We start from the raw sequence: 24,875 nt of genomic DNA, 5'->3' as shown, positions 1-24,875 counted from the left end.
CGATTCATATATATATAGCTATCTTATTTTGTGGTATAAAATTTTAACAACAAGAACATAGTTTGAATGTTTTCAAACTTGTTTGCAAACTAAATAGATCCTTCTAACTTAACTTTTAAAATACTCCAAGACCTGTAATATAACTTAAATATATGCTAATTTAACAAGGTATAACTTGGTTTTTCAAAGATTATCTTAAAAACTGTTTTTACGACGTCGGAGTGCCACCGGGGGCTGTTTTGGGTTGGATAATTAAAAACCATCTTGAACTTTGAATTGGAGGTTTATTTTCTGGAAAAATGATTTTTACTATGAATATGATAACACATAAAAATTTCATGATTTAACTCAAAGTATAAGTATTTTTAGAAAAATAATCATTTAAGGTTGTTTACATGATGGAAAATGATTAACTTCATAAGTTTCACTAAAGTTTGACCTATGACCTGTGATTCGAATACAAACTAAGGTATTTACAGTTCATAGTCTTAAAGAGGGACTCGATCCAAGGAAGTGACAAGTTGAATCAACGAAAACGGAGTTGTAACGAAGAAACTATGACCAAAACGAGATCGGATATCTAAGACTTGTTTAACTTCGGGATTAATTGGGAAAAATTAAATAAAATCACATATTTCTAAGATAACATGATATTTTATATATATGTACTTATAATTCAATTTTATATGGTTCAGGATCACCCGCAAACAACACGAGAAGATTAATCATAAGATCCCATGTTTGTACGCAACACGTCATTTGACAACACCGGTACTTTATGTACGCAACACGTCATTTGACAACACCGGTACCGTGGGTCAAGATTAATCTCGACCAATACATATACGATGGGGTTTTATTTATTTCGTTAGGGGGTTTTATTTATTTCATTGCGGGTATATTAAACATCTAAAAATGAACCATTAAAATTGAATTACTAACAACGAACTGCTAACTACGGACTAAGGAATTATTCAAAGTATTAAAAGTATAACAAGTATATATATGTGACGTTTGTTTAAAAAGAAAAGGTATTGATATATTATATATGGATAGGTTCGTGATATCAACCGGAGACCAAGTCAAATTATATATATCTTCAAGACAACAGTGAGTATATAGTCCCACTTTTAAACTCTAAATATTTCGGGATGAGAATACATGTATTTTATGTTTTACGATATGGACACAAGTAACTGAAAAATATATTCTACGTTGAGTTGTACCACTGGCATACTTCCCTGTAGCTTGGTAACTGTTATTTACAGCGGTATTGTAAACGCGAATCCTGTTGATAGATCTATCGGGCCTGACAACCCCAACCGGACTGGACGACCAATATTCAACGGTTGCACAGTACATCGTTTCGTGACTACACTTGGTACGGTGTAGTAAGATTTCATAATAAAGGGAATATGCGACGTGATTAAATGTTAAGTATGGTTACCAAGTGCTCAACCACTTAGAATATTTTTATTAAAATGTTTATATATGAAATCTTGTGGTCTATATTTATATCGCTGCCGGCATTAAACCTATATCTCACCAACTTTATGTTGACGTTTTAAACATGTCTATTCTGAGGTGATAATTAGAAGTTTCCGCTGCATCATGTTGAATCTAAGCAGGATCTTGCGTACGCATATTTGTGTCAAAAATAAGACTGCATATCCAAGAACTTGTGTTGTAAAATATGCTAGAAATCGGGTTGTTATTATCATTTGTAAAGTTTGTAAGTCGAAGATTATCGCTAAACGATAATCATCTTTATTTTGTCCAAAGCTTGTATCAAAAATAAGGATCATGGTTTGTAATGTATAATACATGCAGTTTTTCTTTAAAAAAAATGTCGCATATAGAGGTCAATACCTCGCAATGAAATCATACGTTATCTAACACGTTCTTATGGTTAAGGACGGGTTATGACATGTGGTATCAGAGCGGTGGTCTTAGCGAACCAGGTTTGCATTAGTGTGTCTAACTGATAAGTCGTTAGGATACATTAGTAAGTCTGGACTTTGACCGGGTATGATTTAAAAACCATTGCTTATCATTGTTGGTTAAAATTTATATGTAAATATTATGTAGTACTAATGGGTTAGTTGATGTGTGATAGATGTCGGGCTCAAAACTTGTCATCACGTTCAGCGACTCCGAACCAGAATCTTCAGATGGTGTTCCAGTCATTAACCTATCCGATGACGAAAATAATATCTTTGGGGAAGACTCACAAATTCCGGATGAACCGACTATAGAGAACCCGGAAAGTGAACCCGAGGAGGAAAGTGAACCCGAGGAGGAAAGTGAACCCGAGGAGGAAAGTGAACCCGAGGAGGAAAGTGAACCCGAGGAAGAAATACAGGAAATTACAAAAGACGAGTTCGAACTAGGAAAGAAACGAAAGGCTAATGAATTAGAAAATTCAAATCCCGAGTTTAGTAAGGATGATGTGGCACCAACTCCACTAGACACTACCACCCCTATTCCCGCTATTCCTATTCGTTCTATCCCGGCATCCAGTTCTTCAGTCCCACAGCCAAAATATAGGCAGACAGCCAGGATAAGCGTTAAGCGATTCTTTGAACCTAAACGTCCTAGAAAATAGACCAAACGATGCGCTGCCGTATTAAACCATGGGATCATATAATGTTTTGTATAATATTATTAGTGTGGTTTGCTTAATGTTCGATGTAAGATAAGCATATGTAAAATAGTGAAGTGTGAAATGCAATAATTTTCCATGGTTAAGTATTATTTAGATGGTAGTAATTGATTCTGTACTAAGCTATTAAGTATGGACATTAACGGGTAGGTACTACCCTAGATATAATTATAAAACGCTAATAAGAAGAAAAGGCTTTTATAATAATACCTGGTTCATATTATTAACAAGCTATAATGTACTATAAATACACACTACATCTATAATAATCCATGTGAATAATTATTTTCTTTCATTAGGAAATGGCGCGATTGAATCGAATGACGGAACAAGAAATCCAGGAACTCATCAATCAGCGAGTGAACGACAGAATGTTATGGGTCGAGGCTGCAAGAGGTGCTGCAGTTAACCCAAATCCTCGTGTGGGGTGCACTTACAAAACTTTTCAAGCTTGCAAGCCCTCATCATTCAGTGGAACAGAAGGACCAATCGGTTTAACCCGGTGGATAGAAAAGATGGAGACTGTGTTTAAAATCAGTGGTTGTGTTGAAAAGGACATGACCAAGTATGCATCGTGCACTTTACAAGATAGTGCACTCACGTGGTGGAAAAATTATGTGAAGGCTGTAGGAGGAGATGTAGCTTATGATACTCCGTGGGAAGAATTCAAAACAATGTTAATCAACGAATATTGTCCAAGGAACGAGGTTAGGAAGTTGGAAGATGAGTTACGAAGTCTGAAGGTTATTGGTACTGAAATCACCAACTACAATCAGCGATTCATGGAATTAGTTTTGCTATGTCCTGAATTGGTTCCAACCGAAGAACGGAAGATTGAAATGTACAAAGATGGTTTGCCCAAAAAGGTCAAGGCAAATGTTACAGCATCGAAACCTAAGACAATTCATGAAGCTATAACCATGGCAAACGAGCTAATGGATCAGGTCATCATGGATAAGAAAGTATCCAATACTGATGTGAAGGTATCAGGTAACAAAAGAAAGTGGAATGGAAATTATGATCGAGGTAACCAACAACAATCTTTTAAGAAACAAGAAAACACGCAAGGTGCGGGTAGTGGTTTAAGCTTTGGTTATAAAGGACAAAATCCTTTATGCAACCGATGCCACAAACATCACTCTGGTTACTGTAATGTGGTATGCAACAAATGTAATCGAAAGGGTCATCTTGCTGAAGATTGTAGGGCTCTCGTTACAAATACAAATGGTACCAAGACTCCTGCCACCAATGCAAATAGAACTGCTTTGGCTACCATTACTTGTTTTGGGTGTGGAAAACAAGGTCACTATAAGAGCCAGTGCCCGAATCCAGAGAAGAATATCGGACCTGCACGTGGGAGAGCATTTGTTATTAATGCTAGAGAGGCATGTGAAGACCCGGAGCTTGTTACGGGTACGTTTACCATTAATAACTTATCCGCATCTATTATATTTGATACTGGTGCTGATAGAAGTTACGTGTGTAGAGACTTTCACGCTAAATTGAATTGTTCATCATTACCTCTAGATGCTAAGTACATGATTGAGTTAGCTAATGGTAAACTAATTAAAGCCGATAAAATTTGCCGTGATTGTAAAATAAATTTAGCCGGAGAAACATTTAAGATTGATTTGATACCCGTAGAATTAGGAAGTTTTGATGTAATAATCGGCATGGACTGGATGTCCAAAATAGGAGCTGAAGTTGTGTGCGCCAAGAAGGCAATTCGCATTCCTCGTAAGGATAAAACGCCAGTAATGATTTATGGAGAGAAGGGTAAATCAAAGCTAAAACTCATTAGTTATTTGAAAGCTCAAAAGTGCTTGAAGAAAGGGTGCTATGCTATCTTAGCACATGTTAATAAAGTCGAAAAGAAAGAAAAAGAGAAGTGCATCAATGACGTGCCTGTGGCAAGAGATTTTCCTGAAGTATTCCCGGAAGAGTTGCCGGGATTACCTCCATTTAGATCTGTAGAATTTCAAATAGATCTTGTACCAGGAGCTGCACCGGTTGCCCGTGCTCCATATAGACTTGCACCGTCCGAGTTAAAAGAACTTCAGAGTCAGTTAAAAGAATTACTAGATCGTGGATTCATACGACCAAGTACTTCACCGTGGGGAGCTCCAATTTTATTCGTCAAGAAGAAAGACGGATCTTTCTGAATGTGTATAGATTATCGTGAATTAAATAAGTTAACTATCAAGAATCGGTATCCACTACCGAGAATTGACGACTTATTTGATCAACTCCAAGGATCATGTGTGTACTCGAAAATTGACCTAAGATCGGGCTATCATCAATTACGTGTCAAAGAAGAAGATATACCGAAAACTGCTTTTCGGACACGCTACGGTCATTACGAATTTTTGGTCATGCCGTTTGGATTGACGAATGCGCCAGCTGTATTCATGGACCTCATGAATCGAGTTTGTAGTCCATATTTAGATAAGTTTGTTATCGTTTTCATTGATGATATTCTTATCTATTCCAAGAGTGAGCAAGAGCATGAGCAGCATTTAAGGTTGATATTAGAGTTGTTGAGAAAAGAACAGCTATATGCTAAATTTTCTAAATGTGCTTTCTGGTTGAAAGAAGTGCAATTTCTTGGCCACGTTGTTAGTAGCAAAGGAATTCAGGTTGATCCAGCAAAAATTGAAGCCATTGAAAAATGGGAGACTCCTAAGACACCAATGCAGATACGCCAATTTTTGGGTTTAGCCGGTTATTATAGAAGGTTTATTCAAGATTTTTCCCGAATAGCTAAGCCGTTGACAGCGTTAACCCAAAAAGGGAAGAAATATGAATGGACTTCTGAGCAGGAGAGTGCATTTCAATTACTGAAAAAGAAGTTGACTACGGCGCCTATTTTATCGTTACCAGAAGGGAACGATGATTTTGAAATATATTGTGACGCTTCGCGACAAGGTTTTGGTTGCGTTCTTATGCAATGGAAGAAAGTTATTGCATACGCATCCCGACAATTAAAGATTCACGAGCGGAATTATACGACGCATGATCTAGAACTGGGAGCAGTCGTGTTTGCATTGAAGATATGGAGACACTACTTGTATGGGGTTAAATGCACTGTGTTTACTGATCATAAAAGCCTTCAACATATTTTCGATCAAAAACAGCTGAACATGAGGCAACGTAGGTGGGTCGAGCTGATAAACGACTATGATTGTGAAATTCGTTATCATCCCGGGAAGGCGAACGTGGTGGCCGATGCTCTAAGCAGAAAGGAACGAGAACCAATTCGAGTACGAGCGATGAACATAAAAATTCGCATGAATCTCAACTCACAAATCAAAGAAGTTCAACGAGAAGCACTTACTAAAGAAAACATAAGAAATGAAATAATGAAGAAGTATGAGAAGCAACTCGTTATACGGGAAGACGGAATTCGATATTTTGCAAACCGTATTTGGGTACCGAAGTTGGGTGGATTAAGGAAGTTGATATTAAATGAGGCACATAAGACAAGATACTCGATACATCCTGGAGTTGGAAAGATGTACCAAGATCTTAAGACGCATTATTGGTGGCCTAATTTAAAGACAGACGTTGCAACATATGTTGGGGAGTGTTTAACTTGTTCCAAGGTGAAAGCAGAACACCAGAAGCCGTCAGGGTTACTTCAACAACCAGAAATCCCAGAATGGAAATGGGATGGTATTACCATGGATTTCATCACGAAGTTACCAAAGACTGCCTGGGGTTACGACACCATTTGGGTGATTGTTGATCGTCTCACCAAGTCTGCACATTTCTTGCCTATAAAGGAAACGGATAGAATGGAGAAACTATTACGATTGTATATAAAGGAAGTTGTTTCAAGGCATGGAATACCTATTTCCATTATATCTGATCGTGATAGTAGATTTACCTCAAAGTTCTGGCAATCACTACAGGAGGCACTAGGAACTCGTTTGGATATGAGTACCGCATATCATCCGCAAACCGATGGGCAGAGTGAAAGAACAATTCAGACTCTTGAAGACATGCTCAGGGCATGTGTGATCGATTTTGGAAACGGATGGGATAAATATCTACCGTTAGCAGAATTCTCGTATAATAATAGTTATCATGCGAGCATTGGAGCTGCGCCATTCGAAGCATTGTATGGAAGGAAGTGTAGATCTCCTATCTGTTGGAATGAAGTAGGAGATCGACATTTAACTGGTCCCGAGATCATACACGAAACGACTGAGAAGATAGTACAAATCAAGGAGAGATTGAAAACAGCCCGTAGTCGCCAAAAGAGCTACGCCGATGTTCGAAGGAAACCATTAGAGTTTCAGATCGGTGACATGGTTATGCTAAAGGTGTCACCTTGGAAAGGTGTGATACGTTTTGGAAAAAGGGGTAAACTGAACCCAAGATATGTAGGCCCGTTCAAGATCATCGAACGCATTGGACCGGTAGCTTATCGACTCGAGTTACCGCAACAACTCGCCGGAGTACATAATACCTTTCACGTCTCGAACCTTAAGAAGTGTCTTGCAAAGGAAGACCTCACCATTCCTCTTGAAGAAATCCATGTCGACGAGAAACTACAATTCGTCGAAGAACCAATCGAAATCATGGACCGTGAAGTTAAACAGCTCAAGCAGAGCAACATACCGATCGTTAAGGTTCGTTGGAATGCTCGAAGAGGTCCCGAGTTTACGTGGGAACGGGAGGATCAGATGAAACAAAAGTATCCACACTTGTTTCTCGATGACGCAAAATAGGTACAATTTTAAAATTTCGGGACGAAATTTATTTAACGGGGAGGTAATGTAACGACCCGCACTTTTTCGATCGTTCTATACTTATAAGATTAATATTTACATAAATTAAACCTTACCAACATGATAAGCAATCCAAATTGTCGAGACTTATGTTTTTCGAAAAGAGTTTTACACAACGTTTGACCGTCTAGTTTGACCGATGATATCACGAACTATACAATATATGATAATTATACGTTTGTGTATATATATGTATATATACATATTTAACATGACCTAAGAATGTTTTAATATCTCATTTTGTATTAATAACAATAAGTTATAAGTATATTTTGAAACTACTAACTTAAGTTTTCAAAACAATAACCATACGTAACGTTATTTGACTTAAATACTTATGACCTATAATGTTTATACATATATCGTATAAGTAATGTATTTAATCACTTTTAAAGACTTAAATACATAAAACAATATAAGTATATTTACAAAAGATAACTATATTTGAATCCTCGTTCCGTTTTCTCAAAGATTTCTATACGTATACCTAGGGTATATGTACCCGTATCATACGCAGCTTCTAGATGTATTTACTATTGGTATATACCAATAAAAATCTGCTCCTTAGCAGCCTTAAATGATTAAGAAACATGTGGAACCAACCATTTGTCAAGTAGCATGAATTATTTAGCAAGAAAACAAAGTTAGGTATCTTTTTTTTCCTTTATAACCTAAAAATGTTTTTATGCATGCACACCATTTCTTCACCCCATTTTCTCATACTTACACTTTCATTTCTCTCTCAAAATACTCTTAACTTCATACTTGATCATCTCCAAGCATTTTCCCCATCATTTAGCTTCAAAAACAACACTTAAACCTCATAAGAAAACCTTACAAAAACACTTCAAGAAATCCTTCCAAGAACACCAACTTACTTCCAATCTTTCATCCACTTCCATCACCCTTTTGGTTCTAGGTTCTTACTCCTCTTTTACAACAACCTTGTCCAAGGAACTTGAGGTAGAATCTATGTTCATAACCTTATTCGATTCATATATATATAGCTATCTTATTTTGTGGTATAAAATTTTAACAACAAGAACATAGTTTGAATGTTTTCAAACTTGTTTGCAAACTAAATAGATCCTTCTAACTTAACTTTTAAAATACTCCAAGACCTGTAATATAACTTAAATATATGCTAATTTAACAAGGTATAACTTGGTTTTTCAAAGATTATCTTAAAAACTGTTTTTACGACGTCGGAGTGCCACCGGGGGCTGTTTTGGGTTGGATAATTAAAAACCATCTTGAACTTTGAATTGGAGGTTTATTTTCTGGAAAAATGATTTTTACTATGAATATGATAACACATAAAAATTTCATGATTTAACTCAAAGTATAAGTATTTTTAGAAAAATAATCATTTAAGGTTGTTTACATGATGGAAAATGATTAACTTCATAAGTTTCACTAAAGTTTGACCTATGACCTGTGATTCGAATACAAACTAAGGTATTTACAGTTCATAGTCTTAAAGAGGGACTCGATCCAAGGAAGTGACAAGTTGAATCAACGAAAACGGAGTTGTAACGAAGAAACTATGACCAAAACGAGATCGGATATCTAAGACTTGTTTAACTTCGGGATTAATTGGGAAAAATTAAATAAAATCACATATTTCTAAGATAACATGATATTTTATATATATGTACTTATAATTCAATTTTATATGGTTCAGGATCACCCGCAAACAACACGAGAAGATTAATCATAAGATCCCATGTTTGTACGCAACACGTCATTTGACAACACCGGTACTTTATGTACGCAACACGTCATTTGACAACACCGGTACCGTGGGTCAAGATTAATCTCGACCAATACATATACGATGGGGTTTTATTTATTTCGTTAGGGGGTTTTATTTATTTCATTGCGGGTATATTAAACATCTAAAAATGAACCATTAAAATTGAATTACTAACAACGAACTGCTAACTACGGACTAAGGAATTATTCAAAGTATTAAAAGTATAACAAGTATATATATGTGACGTTTGTTTAAAAAGAAAAGGTATTGATATATTATATATGGATAGGTTCGTGATATCAACCGGAGACCAAGTCAAATTATATATATCTTCAAGACAACAGTGAGTATATAGTCCCACTTTTAAACTCTAAATATTTCGGGATGAGAATACATGTATTTTATGTTTTACGATATGGACACAAGTAACTGAAAAATATATTCTACGTTGAGTTGTACCACTGGCATACTTCCCTGTAGCTTGGTAACTGTTATTTACAGCGGTATTGTAAACGTGAATCCTGTTGATAGATCTATCGGGCCTGACAACCCCAACCGGACTGGACGACCAGTATTCAACGGTTGCACAGTACTTCGTTTCGTGACTACACTTGGTACGGTGTAGTAAGATTTCATAATAAAGGGAATATGCGACGTGATTAAATGTTAAGTATGGTTACCAAGTGCTCAACCACTTAGAATATTTTTATTAAAATGTTTATATATGAAATCTTGTGGTCTATATTTATATCGCTGCCGGCATTAAACCTATATCTCACCAACTTTATGTTGACGTTTTAAACATGTCTATTCTCAGGTGATAATTAGAAGTTTCCGCTGCATCATGTTGAATCTAAGCAGGATCTTGCGTACGCATATTTGTGTCAAAAATAAGACTGCATATCCAAGAACTTGTGTTGTAAAATATGCTAGAAATCGGGTTGTTATTATCATTTGTAAAGTTTGTAAGTCGAAGATTATCGCTAAACGATAATCATCTTTATTTTGTCCAAAGCTTGTATCAAAAATAAGGATCATGGTTTGTAATGTATAATATATGCAGTTTTTCTTTAAAAAAAATGTCGCATATAGAGGTCAATACCTCGCAATGAAATCATACGTTATCTAACACGTTCTTATGGTTAAGGACGGGTTATGACATATATATATATATATATATATATATATATATATATATATATATATATATATATATATATATACGAAAATAGTAATACAAGTATATAAAAATATATAAAAATATATATATATACAACAGGGATCGTATTCAGTTCTCCATCGTTTTTAAAACTAAAGGCAATTGATTTTTTTGTCTGAATTCAGTACATATTGATTCCAAGTTAATCACAAGATAACAAATTCTGTTAGAGAGATCGTACGTTTTTTAATTTTTTTATTTATTTTTCTGTTCCTGATATGGAACTTGTCGACCAAAATTGATTGTATATTAGGCGAATTTCTCAATGATTTGGATAAAACACACTCGGTTCACTAATTATCATTATCAATATCTAACCCCAACCACCTTTCACAGCTTTTATTAAAATGAATTTAAACAGAAAAATGGGAAGAACGGGTTCTGTCTCTGTTTCGTGTTCAAAAGTTGGAAAACTCGATTTCGATTTTAATTTTAAAATGTAATAAAGCAGTTTTGTTAGAAATCATCAAATAAAACTTTCTGTAAAATATTAGCTCCAATTTCTTGTATCAAGTTTCAATTTTGGAGTCAAAGTTTTAATTTAAAAAGTTAAACGATTTGTTCATGGTAAAATTCAAAGTCGTTTTTATGTTTTAAGTTAAATTTAGGATTCAGTAAGTTTCTAATCATAATTTAACACCTTTTTTATGTTGAAATCGTTGTCTGAAACGTACTAGATTTCAAAATTAATCTTTGAGTTTATAAGTGTTCATCGTTGTCTGCACAAATTATCTGTTTTGTTATTTTTTTTTAACTTAATCACTCAATGATAGTTACAATTTCAATTTCACACCTTAAAACTAAATAAGTAAGTAGTTAGTGGTTTGGTTCGATCTCTAGTCAATGGTGATTTGAAGGAGAAGGAGAGAAACAGCATGATAGTTTAAGATAAACTGGAATGGGTTTTAAGCAGATAAATTAAATTGGTTCAATGGTTAGGGTGTTGACGGTTTGGCAAGTGATCGAGGGTTCAAACCTTGACAGAAGCAGAATTTTTTTTTAAAGTTTCTAAGGTAGTATTACTATCTTAATAAGTATTATTATTATTATTATTAATATTATTATTATTATTATTATTATTATTATTATCTTTAATGTTATTACTTAATTATTCTTATTATTATGTATTATTGTTGTTATTAGGTAATTATTATTATTATTAACAAGATTATTAGTACAATTAATAATATTACCATTATTGTTACTACTAATATTATTATTATCATTAAAAATATAGTTTCATCACTAAAATAAGTGTTAAATATCAATTAGTATTATAATAATTATTATTATTTATCACTTATTATTATTTTTATGATTATGTAAGTATAATTATTATTAATATTATCATTAGTATTATAGGTATTACTAGAAATATAAATTTTACCATTTTAGAATTAATATCATTATTATGAGTATGATTAATATTATTATTATTATGGAAATAATACAATTTATATTCATAAACATTAGTATTACTATCATTTTATAAGTATTAGAGTTATTATCATTAACATAAGTATTATTAATAGGATTATCAGTATTAGTATTATTAACATTAAAAATTATTATAATTATAATCAACTACAATTTTTTTTATATATTATCATGTATATAAAAATATACTTAAAAGTCATATTACATATAAGTATGAATTAATTATATTAACAACCTTTATATAAATATCCATATATAATAAATTAGGTATTTCTAAAACTATATAAATAATAATCATTTTTAAATATATATACAAAACAAATAAATAGTATATAAAGTTATAATATATGAAGTCGTTTGATTAAGGTTATATGTATTAATGAATATACAAATGATATAGGTTCGTGAATCCGAGGCCAACCTACACTTGTTCAATGTCGTCATATGTATTTTTACTACAAAATACAGTATTGTGAGTTTCATTACTACCTTTATATATATATTTTTGGGACTAAGAATACATGCGCTGATTTTATTAAAGTTTTACGAAATAGACACAAGTGATCAAAAACTACATTCTATGGCTGGATTATGAATATTGAATATCACCCATTTTTAGCTTGGTAACCTAATAATTAGGAAACTGGTATGGCCCCTAATTGACGCGATTCCTAAAGATAGATATATGGACCTCGACAAGTCCCATCTGGGGTACGGATGCTTTAGTACTTTGAGATTATTATTATTATATAGACGAGAGGTTCTGTTTGGGGATATTCTATGCATTAAAGTTAAGTCGGTTATCAAGCGTTCACTATATGAATGATTTTTAATTCGCGGGTTATGCGTGTTATTTTGTACTCGGGTTACGTGTACAATTAAATATATGAAATCTTGTGGTCTATTAAAATGATGAAAATGAATGTTTATGATAAACTAATGAACTCACCAACCTTTTGGTTGACACTTTAAAGCATGTTTATCCTCAGGTATGAAAGAAATCTTCCGCTATGCATTTGCTCATTTTAGAGATATTACTTGGAGTCATTCATGACATATTTCAAAAGACGTTGCATTCGAGTCATTGAGTTCATCAAGATTATTATTAAGTTAATTATAGTTGGATATATTATGAAATGGTATGCATGCCGTCAACTTTCGATGTAATGAAAGTTTGTCCTTTTAAAAAACGAATGCAATGTTTGTAAAATATATCATATAGAGGTCAAGTACCTCGCGATGTAACCAAATATAATGTATTCGTTCAGATGGATTAGGATGGGTCATTTCAATTACTTCGTGGTACATTAGATGGGCTCCCTTCGTGTGGGAATCTTTTATTTTTTTACAAGTGTACTTTCGTATCTCTTGTGTATGTATCCCAAAGGTTGTTACTTCCTGATACATTTAGTGGATTCTCTTCGCGTGGGAATCCTTTAATTTTTACAAGGGTACTTTCGTATCCCTTGTGTAATAATCACGAAGGTTGTTACTTCGTGATACATTTGGTGGATTCCCTTCGCGTGGGAATCCTTTAATTTTTTACAAGGGTACTTTCGTATTCTTTATGTAATAATCACGAAGGTTGTTACTTCGTGATACGTTTGGTGGATTGCCTTCGCGTGAGAATCCTTTAATATTTTACAAGGGTACTTTCATATCCCTTGTGTAATAATCACGAAGGTTGTTACTTCATGATACGTTTGGTGGATTCCCTTCGCGTGGGAATCCTTTACTTTTTACAAGGGTAGTTTTGTTTCCCTTGCGTGGTAATCACGAAGGTTGTTACTTCGTGATACATTTGGTGGATTCCCTTTGCGTGGGAATCCTTTAATTTTTTACAAGGGTACTTTCGTATCCCTTGTGTAATAATCACGAAGGTTGTTACTTGGTGATACGTTTGGTGGATTCCCTTCGCGTGGGAATCTGTAACTTTTTAAAAGGTTACTTTCATATCCCTTGCATGGTAATCACGAAGGTTGTTACTTCGTTATACATTTAGTGGATTTCCTTTGCGTGGGAATCCTTTAATTTTTACAAGGGTACCTTCGTATCCCTTGTGTAATAATCACGAAGGTTGTTACTTCATGATACGTTTGGAGGATTCCCTTCGCGTGGGAATCCTTTACTTTTTACAAGGGTACTTTCATATCCCTTGCGTGGTAATCACAAAGGTTGTTACTTCGTGATACATTTGGTGGATTCCCTTTGTGTGGGAATCCTTTAATTTTTTACAAGGGTACTTTCATATCACCTTGTGTAATAATCACGAAGGTTGTTACTTCCTGATACATTTGGTGGATTCCCTTTGCGTGGGAATCCTTTACTTTTTACAAGGGTACTTTCGTATCCCTTGCATGGTAATCACGAAGGTTGTTACTTCGTGATACATTTGGTGGAATCCCTTTGCGTGGGAGTCCTTTACTTTTTACAAGGGTACTTTCGTATCCCCTGCATGGTAATCATGAAGGTTGTTACTTCGTGATACATTTGGTGGATTCCCTTTGCGTGGGAATCCTTTAATTTTTTAAAAGGGTACTTTCATATCCCTTGTGTAATAAACACGAAGGTTGTTACTTCGTGATACGTTTGGTGGATTCTCTTTGCGTGGGAATCCTTTATTTTTTACAAGGGTACTTGCGTATCCCTTGCTTGGTAATCACGAAGGTTGTTACTTCGTGATACATTTGGTGGATTCCTTTTGTGTGGGAATCCTTTAATTTGTTACCAGGGTACTTTCGTATCCCTTGCATAATAATTATGAAGGTTGTTACTTCGTGATACGTTTGGTAAAATCCCTTCGCGTGAGATTCCTTTACTTTTTACAAGGGTACATTCGTATCCCTTGCTGGTAATCACGAAGGTTGTTACTTCGTGATACATTTGGTGGATTCCCTTTGCGTGGGAATCCTTTAATTTTTACAAGGGTACTTTCGTATCCCTTGTGTAATAATCACGAAGGTTGTTACTTCGTGATACGTTTGGTGGATTCCCTTCTCATGGGAATCCTTTACTTTTTACAAGGGTACTTTTGTATCCCTTGTGTGGTAATCACGAAGGTTGTTACTTCGTGATACATTTGGTGGATTCCTTTTGTGTGGGAATCCTTTAATTTTTACAAGGGTATTTTCGTATCCCTTGAGTAATAATTATGAAGACGTCTCTCCATAAAAAATTTATTCGGATGTCCCTCTGATGGGGAATCCATTCTTTACCATGGCATTTTTACCTAGCGAGGATGGGTTTGTCTTCCCTTTTCTTCTCGTAGGTTTGTAAATGCTTGTGATCACGGGTGTGTATGGTTGGTATTCCCTTTAGTGGGAATCCTTGGTGGTCTATTGGGGGCATTATTAGCTTCCCAACTTAGCTAGTGTTGAGGCACTGCTTTTTCACTATTAAGTGATTCACGATGTAATGTTTGAGTTTTGTATGTTAGTCGTTTATAAAAACATGCAGAAAGTGCATTAAAAGTTTTTAGTAGGAAGTTTATAGGCTTCGACTACATTTTACATTTTACTTCGACTACAAAATAAGCTTGAGCTGAATCCTAACGAAGGACAGTCTTTTCATTTTTTTAGTTGTGTGCGATTTCCCTTTTCGTTCTCCTTTTTGGCTGGACTGATAGTTTCTACCCAACTTCCTGTTTCGGGTTCGTTAGATGGGTCATGAAAGCAACGTGCTTCGATTTCCCTGGCAAGTGTTGATCCGTTGAGTAGCTAATCGTTCATTATGGATTTTGGGCTTAACGGGGCAACTTCGATATCATCCTCTTGCTCTTCTACTTTCCTTTCTTCTCGTGACGTAAAGTTGAATGTTGTTATGCATATTGGTACTCTTCCCCTAGACATTTCCATGATACATCCTCTAGGTTCCTCCATGGATAACCTTATGGCCCGTAAGACCTTTTCTCTATCATAGGTGGAAGCCAACGTCCCTATTACTTCGGAAGTGTGGAATTTTACTAGCTGATGTATTGTCGTGACTATCATTCCCATTTTTCGCATAGGCACTCTTCCAAGCAATATATTGAGTGGCGGATCAGATTCTATAATGGCAAGCTTGAGCGTTTCGGTTCTGGAAAATTGCGGTTCCCCAATGGTAAGTTCCAACTTGATTTCGAAAATGGGTCAGCATTTTTCTCCCAAAAATCCTATTAAAGGGGTTCGGGCCGGCGATAGACGGGTTCTGATAGCTAGGATGAGCTGGGTGAAGCAATGTTCATACATGACGTCGCAGGCGCTTCCACCATCGGGGTATATCCTATGGACTCACCTGTTGTATATCCTGCCACTTATGGTGACCGGGATATCTGATGGGATAATGGTATCCAGGAAAGAAAACTTCTTCGTATCTCGTGATTCCATAACTACTTCCTCTCTTCTTATAGGGCTGATACGAATCAATCGCTAAGATGGCCTTGTCTATCTGTGGCTTCTTTTCCTCATCTAGCGCTTCCTCTACTCTTTCTTTCTTCAGGTTTCGTATTTCCTTGATGAGGTGAGATAACTTCCCAGACAGGACTGCTTCTTCGATTTCTATTTTGAGGTTAAAACATTCGTCGGTATCATGGCCGAAGTCATTGTGAAAATCACAGAATCTGTTCATATCCCTTGGTTTCCTCTTGTTTGACAGTCTTCCCGGAGCTTTAAACTGATTCGCTGCCTTCTCAGTGGCTAGTATTTCCTTTGGGGATTTTATGAGTGTACCTAATATCCCTGCTCCGGAGTCCCTTCGATATGGCCCGAAGTTGTTTCTATCATCCCTTTTTCCGTTCCTTTCCCCTTTTCATTCTGACCTTTCATTCCGTTTGTGCGTTGTTTGTTCTTCTTGAACGAAGTTTCCTGCTATTTCCTTTGCATCCAACCAAACATAGGCTTTGTTTAATAGAGCTTCGTAGGTGGAGGGAAGATCTCTACTTAGGTGTTCAACGAGGTTACGGACTTTTGATCCGTACAATAGCCTCGAGATCCTCTGAGACTCGGGCAGATCAGGGATTTGTTGGGTTTCGTTGGTGTATCTGACGAGGAAGGCTCTCGTTCCCTCATTATCTATTTGCTTTATGTTGTGAGCTGCACATGGTTTTTCTTATGGCGCTTCTGCTGGCTAAACTTGGATCTAAATTGACGCTTCTACTGGTATGCTCCATTTTGACATTCTTGATGCTCCTTCGAAAATGTTTAGGAAGTCGTATGGGTCATCTTTCCCTTCGTAATATACCAAATGAGCCGGTATCGTCATCCCATCAGGAAAGGGACAGCATTGGATGTTTGGCGCGAAGGGTGTTTTCTAATTTCCCCAAGGGTTTTCGGTGTTCAGAGTTTCCAATGGTTGGGTAGTCCCTGCATGGTTGTGTGTCCACACAGTTGGCTGAGGGTTTTGTGGCATGTTCCAGGTTTGGTGGTAATAGGGGTTGGCTCTCGGTGCTAAGGGGAGGTTTTGTGAGGTCAGTATGGGCACTGTTCCCACGAAGGTGGGGTTTTGATTTACACACGGTACTCCTTGGGGCCACACGTATTGAGTTTGAGGAAGTGGAATGTTCCAATTTGGGTGTTGAGGTGGAACAAAAGTGTTGGGCGTGCGTGGTACAGTAGCTGTTGCAGTAGACACTATAATATGGTTATACATTGTGATGATCCTTCCAAAACCCTTTGGATGAATACATCATTCATTGATTTCATAGTGATGTTTTGACCTCTATATGATACGTTTTGTAAACATTGCATTCTTTTAAAAAGGTATACCATAAATGAATATATAAATCCAAGGTTTTCGTCGTCTGATGATTTCTACGTATAGACAGTTACCGTATATAATAGTTTACAATACTACATCCGTTGACAATGCAGTCAAAATAAGATACACGGTGATGATTTTGTGAATGCAAAGTTTTCTTGAATAAAGCATGTATGACTCCATGAGCATAGCTTGTATAACGTATAAGCGAACAGCGGAAGACTTCTAGGAACCTGAGAATAAACATGCTTAAAAGTGTCAACACAAAGGTTAGTGAGTTCATAGTTTTAATGTTGCGTATAATCTGTATATAAAGGTGGATCTAAAGTTTTCAGTTGTTTCATCCAGAAACGTTTATCAAAATATTCTAAGAAATTGAGCACCCTGGTAACTAAACTTTAACGTCTACATAATAAGTACCCTTTGTATAATCATCTTAATAATACACGTAAACCAACGTATACGCTTCTCAAATAGCATACGTCCTTTAAAAGGCTAGTACTCTAGCTCGGACGGGGATGTCAAGTCCTATGGATCCATATACTACTACTCGCGCCCACCAATTCTTATAACCGGCAGTTACTTGTTACCAAAGCTAAGGGATTTTCGGTTCAAACTCAGTGAAGAATTTAGTATGTACTTGTATCCATTGCGTTTAAAATAAAGTGCATGTATTATCAGCCCAAAAATATAGATTACAAAAGCATTTAAAAAGGGAGCAAATGAAACTCACCTTAGCAGCACATAAGGTCATTCACCGAAATGTGACCGAAACTCGGAATGCAAAATAACCGTAGATCTCAACCTAGAGAACATATGTGAAATGTCCCGTTCTTATTGATTAAAAACGTTCCATATTAATTGATTTCGTTGCGAGGTTTTGACCTCTATATGAGACGTTTTTCAAAGACTGCATTCATTTTTAAAACAAACCATAATCTTTATTTCATAGATAAAGGTTTTAAAAAGCTTTACGTAGATTATCAAATAATGATAATCTAAAATATCCTGTTTACACACGACCATTACATAATGGTTTACAATACAAATATGTTACAACAAAATAAGTTTCTTGAATGCAGTTTTTACACAATATCATACAAGCATGGACTCCAAATCTCGTCCTTATTTAAGTATGCTACAGCGGAAGCTCTTAATAATCACCTGAGAATAAACATGCTTAAAACGTCAACAAAATGTTGGTGAGTTATAGGTTTAACCTATATATATCAAATCATAATAATAGACCACAAGATTTCATATTTCAATACACATCCCATACATAGAGATAAAAATCATTCATATGGTGAACACCTGGTAACCGACATTAACAAGATGCATATATAAGAATATCCCCATCATTCCGGGATCCTCCTTCGGACATGATATAAATTTCGAAGTACTAAAGCATCCAGTACTTTGGATGGGGTTTGTTAGGCCCAATAGATCTATCTTTAGGATTCGCGTCAATTAGGGTGTCTGTTCCCTAATTCTTAGATTACCAGACTTAATAAAAAGGGGCATATTCGATTTCGATAATTCAACCATAGAATGTAGTTTCACGTACTTGTGTCTATTTTGTAAATCATTTATAAAACCTGCATGTATTCTCATCCCAAAAATATTAGATTTTAAAAGTGGGACTATAACTCACTTTCACAGATTTTTACTTCGTCGGGAAGTAAGACTTGGCCACTGGTTGATTCACGAACCTATAACAATATATACATATATATCAAAGTATGTTCAAAATATATTTACAACACTTTTAATATATTTTGATGTTTTAAGTTTATTAAGTCAGCTGTCCTCGTTAGTAACCTACAACTAGTTGTCCACAGTTAGATGTACAAAAATAAATCGATAAATATTATCTTGAATCAATCCACGACCCAGTGTATACGTATCTCAGTATTGATCACAACTCAAACTATATATATTTTGGAATCAACCTCAACCCTGTATAGCTAACTCCAACATTCACATATAGAGTGTCTATGGTTGTTCCGAAATATATATAGATGTGTCGACATGATAGGTCGAAACATTGTATACGTGTCTATGGTATCTCAAGATTACATAATATACAATACAAGTTGATTAAGTTATGGTTGGAATAGATTTGTTACCAATTTTCACGTAGCTAAAATGAGAAAAATTATCCAATCTTGTTTTACCCATAACTTCTTCATTTTAAATCCGTTTTGAGTGAATCAAATTGCTATGGTTTCATATTGAACTCTATTTTATGAATCTAAACAGAAAAAGTATAGGTTTATAGTCGGAAAAATAAGTTACAAGTCGTTTTTGTAAAGGTAGTCATTTCAGTCGAAAGAACGACGTCTAGATGACCATTTTAGAAAACATACTTCCACTTTGAGTTTAACCATAATTTTTGGATATAGTTTCATGTTCATAATAAAAATCATTTTCTCAGAATAACAACTTTTAAATCAAAGTTTAACATAGTTTTTAATTAACTAACCCAAAACAGCCCGCGGTGTTACTACGACGGCGTAAATCCGGTTTTACGGTGTTTTTCGTGTTTTCAGGTTTTAAATCATTAAGTTAGCATATCATATAGATATATAACATGTGTTTAGTTGATTTTAAAATTCAAGTTATAAGGATTAACTTTTGTTTGCGAACAAGTTTAGAATTAACTAAACTATGTTCTAGTGATTACAAGTTTAAACCTTCGAATAAGATAGCTTTATATGTATGAATCGAATGATGTTATGAACATCATTACTACCTTAAGTTCCTTGGATAAACCTACTGGAAAAGAGAAAAATGGATCTAGCTTCAACGGATCCTTGGATGGCTCGAAGTTCTTGAAGCAGAATCATGACACGAAAACAAGTTCAAGTAAGATCATCACTTGAAATAAGATTGTTATAGTTATAGAAATTGAACCAAAGTTTAAATATGATTATTACCTTGTATTAGAATGATAACCTACTGTAAGAAACAAAGATTTCTTGAGGTTGGATGATCACCTTACAAGATTGGAAGTGAGCTAGCAAACTTGAAAGTATTCTTGATTTTATGTAACTAGAACTTGTAAAATATATGAAGAACACTTAGAACTTGAAGATAGAACTTGAGAGAGATCAATTAGATGAAGAAAATTGAAGAATGAAAGTGTTTGTAGGTGTTTTTGGTCGTTGGTGTATGGATTAGATATAAAGGATATGTAATTTTGTTTTCATGTAAATAAGTCATGAATGATTACTCATATTTTTGTAATTTTATGAGATATTTCATGCTAGTTGCCAAATGATGGTTCCTACATATGTTAGGTGACTCACATGGGCTGCTAAGAGCTGATCATTGGAGTGTATATACCAATAGTACATACATCTAAAAGCTGTGTATTGTACGAGTACGAATACGGGTGCATACGAGTAGAATTGTTGATGAAACTGAACGAGGATGTAATTGTAAGCATTTTTGTTAAGTATAAGTATTTTGATAAGTGTATTGAAGTCTTTAAAAAGTGTATAAATACATATTAAAACACTACATGTATATACATTTTAACTGAGTCGTTAAGTCATCGTTAGTCGTTACATGTAAGTGTTGTTTTGAAACCTTTAGGTTAACGATCTTGTTAAATGTTGTTAACCCAATGTTTATAATATCAAATGAGATTTTAAATTATTATATTATCATGATATTATCATGTATGAATATCTCTTAATATGATATATATCCATTAAATGTCTTTACAACGATAATCGTTACATATATGTCTCGTTTAAAAATCATTAAGTTAGTAGTCTTGTTTTTACATATGTAGTTCATTGTTAATATACTTAATGATATGTTTACTTATCATAGTATCATGTTAACTATATATATATCCATATATATGTCATCATATAGTTTTTACAAGTTTTAACGTTCGTGAATCACCAGTCAACTTGGGTGGTCAATTATCTATATGAAACATATTTCAATTAATCAAGTCTTAATAAGTTTGATTGCTTAACATGTTGGAAACATTTAATCATGTAAATATCAATCTCAATTAATATATATAAACATGGAAAAGTTCGGGTCACTACAATATGTTGGTCAATACATGTCTAACAAGCTAGGTCAGGTCATAGTGTATCACAATCCTAATGCTCGAGACCGACATGTGAAAGTTAACAAAAGTCATTTCAAAAGTCAACCTGACCCAATATGATCTTTAAATCTTTACATGTTTATTAACATAATAAAAGTCTTTATAATTGAACGAATTTATAGTTTATCAAACTGAACATATTATTTATTTAAGGAGTTGTATTATATTTCAATTATCATGGCATTCGAAAATATTTTATTATTTCACACAGTTTTCCAATACTTGTAAAATCATATTATAGTGTTTATAAAGCTTTAAAACATGATAAGACAGTCAACTTTGACAATTGTTCAACAAGACGAGACGTGCCTTATATAGCAATTCATTTATTCGGTTAGTAATATTTGAAAATCCAATTTATCAATCTTATAAACAAATTGTTTAAATATCAATTGCAGATTCAAAAGCAATTTCAATTAATGTTAATCATAATTCAGTTGCCCATATCATTTAATCCGTTCATCGAAATCATTCGATATCTAAATGAAAAGTTCTTAATTTTTCGCTAGCTTTCCAACGGCATGCATATCTTATACCTTATCTCAACCGCATATGTAACTAATTCAAGATTCAACATAACCTATCTAATGACAATATTAAAAATACAAGCATGTCTAATCCTATATACTCGAGCACTAGTCAGGGATACACTATTAATATGTAAAAGTTAAATTATGAGTACTCACGTATCAATATTGAGATTCAATATTGTAGGAAAGGTATGTAAATGCAACGGAGATGATAAACACTAGTTTTGACTCACGAGCATATCCCAGAATAATACCCATAACCTCCATAGCTATAACCCATAATTTCCTTAGCTCAATCCCACTCGAAAAACATGTTTGAAAACACGCGAGCAGAACCTTGTCGTAGTATTTTATGTATACTACTAACAATAATAATACTACCAATATTAATATGACTAGATTAATAATAATAATCTTTATTAAAAATAATAAATAAAATAAATATTTACGGAGCATATGATGAGTAAAGAGATTGAATGAATTGGAGAACCAAAATTCAAGCTATTTAAAGATGTTAACCCCCACCAACCCCCCATGCGATTGCATGGGGTTTGGGCTTCTTGTCCATGCACTCGCATGAATGTATTTTCCAGCTCACAATTGTCTCATAGCCTTGCCGACACTTTACATTCTATTATTTATATATATTATTTAATATATAATATATTTAATCTTTAGAATTAATTAAATATTATATTATATTCTCGTGCATAGTTGATTTGTAATTTTTACACCGATGTGTAGTACGTTGACCCTCGACTTTAATACCGGTTCCGGTTTTTTGAACGCATTTTCGTATGCTTAGAAAACTAGCTTTTTATGTTACTGACGTGTACCCTTATTAATAATTTGACTTACTCATCAATAAATTATCTTATAAAAAATATAACTTATAAAATTGAGCGTTGTGGTCATTTGCTTCTATAAATCTGTGGCTCGTTGTTTATCGAAATATATTATTTTAAATCGGGACATTTTATGACTAAGTTATATATATATATATATATATATATATATATATATATATATATATATATATATATATATATATATATATATATATATATATATATATATATATATATATATATTATTTAGAATTGTAAATTTGTACGTAATATATATGTTTGAAATATTTATCTAATGATATAAAGATAAAGTTTAAATTTGTTCGGAAATTTCAGGGTCGTCACAGTAACTACCCGTTAAAGAAATTTCGTCCCGAAATTTGATCGTGATCGTCATGGCTAATCATAAAAATGTTTTTATGACGAATATGAGTTGGTATATATAGGGTTTTATCACTATTGAGTAATATAGAACGATTCAATTAATTGAAAAGTACGAGTGAAGCTATCCTAAAAGGAATGAAATGAAAACTAAAGTTTTGTCTTAACTTTTGACGTTGTCTTGGTTGAATTCCGGAATTCAAGGGATTTAAAGAAAATCTTCTAAATCTAAAAGATTTGATTCTTCGTCGAATAAGGAAATTAGGATCTCTCTTAATTAAATGCAGAGATCTGCCTTGATTTCTCTATCAAATATTTCACTATAAATTAACTTCTTCCGGTTTGTCACTTTTACCATTCCTATACTTAATTCTCAAATTCAAAAGATTGTGAAAATGCTTAATCCAGTTCTGATCCTTGTCCTTATCCTTACTATCGCAATAATCATTCTCCTTTTCCAACTTCCACCAGAGGAATCTGTTTACTTCTACTTTGCTCTTGGGGTTATAGTGCTTTTAACTCTCCCGTGTCTTTATGTTGCGATAAACATTGATATTCACGGTTTGTAATTTATGCGTTGTTATCGGGTTTTATATCTCCCCTTATATTTCAATGTCCCTACTTCTGTGTTCTATAATTATTGTCATCCACAGTTAATACTCCCTCCTATTTGCTGCGATTTATACTCCAATTTTTATTTCGAAGCTTTGTCCCTTCGTTTCTTCTTCTTGCGATTATGCATCTCTTGTAATGGTCTAGAATTTGCATATATAAATTTCGGAATGAACATTGTTAATGTTCTAGGAAGGAAATGGTAATGGCACAATTTTGATTTGTTAAATTACCAGAATACCCTGGAAAAGACCGAATCATCAAGAAATATTTTCTTGATATTTTAGAGATTAAATAAGATACACGAGTCGTGTAACATGGCACATGATGATGTTATGATCTGTGAATCATTACATTCCATTTAGAAACTCAGCATGAATTACTGTAATATAATCACGTTGATCAAGTGTCATTATATTATACTAACTCATGCTTCAGTTCCCAACACTACTTCAAAAATATTCCTATTTTTAACTCGAAAGTTTCAGAATTTAGAAACTAAAATAGTTTCTTTTATGATGTAATACAGATAGCGCGAAGAAGTAAATGATTTCAGATAAGAATAATTATGGAAATATCTTTTAGAATTATGGAGGATATTTATTATGAAAGATACGATGATATCTTAGAATTTCTAATATCAGAGGATGATGAAGAATATTGTCCGTAGGGGTTTAGTATCAGGAGCAAGGTATTCGTTAATGACTTCAGTAGATACTGAATCATTTGGATTCTTTGAAGGCAGGTTTAGTCTTTGTGATTTATCCAC

This window comes from Rutidosis leptorrhynchoides, chromosome 4 (genome assembly GCF_046630445.1).
Source record: "Rutidosis leptorrhynchoides isolate AG116_Rl617_1_P2 chromosome 4, CSIRO_AGI_Rlap_v1, whole genome shotgun sequence".
Lineage (NCBI taxonomy): Eukaryota > Viridiplantae > Streptophyta > Magnoliopsida > Asterales > Asteraceae > Rutidosis > Rutidosis leptorrhynchoides.
Note: the sequence above shows the minus strand (reverse complement) of the source record.